The following is a 1526-nucleotide window of genomic DNA, read 5'->3' on the forward strand; positions in this document are numbered from 1 at the left end:
TTTGGACTTCTCTAATTATTGCTCATAAAGGATCCTTGTTGTGAATATGTTTGCAGTAAAACGAGATTGCTTTCCTTTTTTATATTCAGGTCAAATGTAACAACGTGGTTGATACAAAAGACCCGGACTGAGTACCTTGAAGCTAAGCGGAAAACAAGAATGCCATGTGCACAGAGATTAACTGGTGCAATAAGATATTCTGAGGGAAAACGGGGACAAGATTTTTAAGTGAGTGCAGAGTTTTGCTTTGACATCTGTGACATCAAGTGGACAATAAGATCAAGACAACCGAAGAAATGCGTTCAAGACGAAGACCAATTGTAGTCATGGCTTGAGATACGTTGACTTTACTTTGTTCAGTTTACGAAGCACTCCTGTAAACTGTAGTAATAACATAAATTAGGCCTTTGCTGTTCTGCATAAGAGAAACACCTGTTTAAAGAACATACAGATAAGAGGCTGGTTCTCCTTGGCGATGCAAGCAATAAACACAAGCAACACATTGTGTAGATGCAGAAAGCCCAGGTCGTGAATTAACGTTTTTGTGATAGTTTAAGACGTAACAGATCAATGCTGTTTTTCTCATACATGTTAAAATACATGTTAACGTGTAATGGAGAGCTTTCTCTTTGATGGGACTGGGTACTGAATTAGCTCGCTAAAGCGTCCTTGTTTGTTACCTTCTGAAGAAAGCGGGAATTTAACTGTCTGCCCACTTTTTATAATTGCTAGTTGAGAAAATGGCTGAATGAAGAGGACTTGGCTCATTTTGACGATGATGATTCCGATAGTAACGACTGCGGAAGTGCCTCTTCTGGTGACTCAGTTAATGAGAACTGGGAGAACTGCCAAGAGGATGATGATGTAGAAGAGGATTTTGATCATGAGCAGCAACAAGTTCTCAAGACTGCCAACAAATCATTGCCATTATCCGACAAATGTGGCGTTCTTATTTATTGGTTGTTGTTATTTTTGTTGTCTTGGCAATGTGGATTTTGTCTGTGATTCCTGGGATATCTAAACCAGTTGATTGTAGTAATAATCTTAATTCATCCAGCTTGCCTTTGGTTAAGACCCCATTAACATTAATATGAGCTGTTTTCATGGACCCACGACCAATGGATAATTCATTAATAAGCCATTCCTAAGGATTTTCAAGATCACCTGAGACATCAATTTCCGCTTGGAAAGTGTAAAAAGAAGGTGAAGATACAGGAGCTGCAGGTGGTGAAACTTCAAACATACTGGACAAATCCAGTCAAAGTTACCCAATTGTTGGTACCGTTTGTACTCGGCAGGTTTAACATTTCCACACTTCATGTGGCATCATTTGTCACAATGGTCACAGTAGAGTGCTCTGTAATTTCTTGCAACTACTTTCCGGCAAACTGAACATTATTCCTCTGGACCTGGATTCGGGTTGATAGCACCACTAACCGTAAGATTAAATAGCTGGAAAGTCGATTCGGCATTTGGATATAGTTTAAATCTTAAAGAGAAAAATTTTGTTCTCTGATCCAATTGAA

The sequence above is a fragment of the Montipora capricornis genome, unplaced genomic scaffold (genome assembly GCF_036669925.1).
Source record: "Montipora capricornis isolate CH-2021 unplaced genomic scaffold, ASM3666992v2 scaffold_491, whole genome shotgun sequence".
Taxonomy (NCBI): domain Eukaryota; kingdom Metazoa; phylum Cnidaria; class Anthozoa; order Scleractinia; family Acroporidae; genus Montipora; species Montipora capricornis.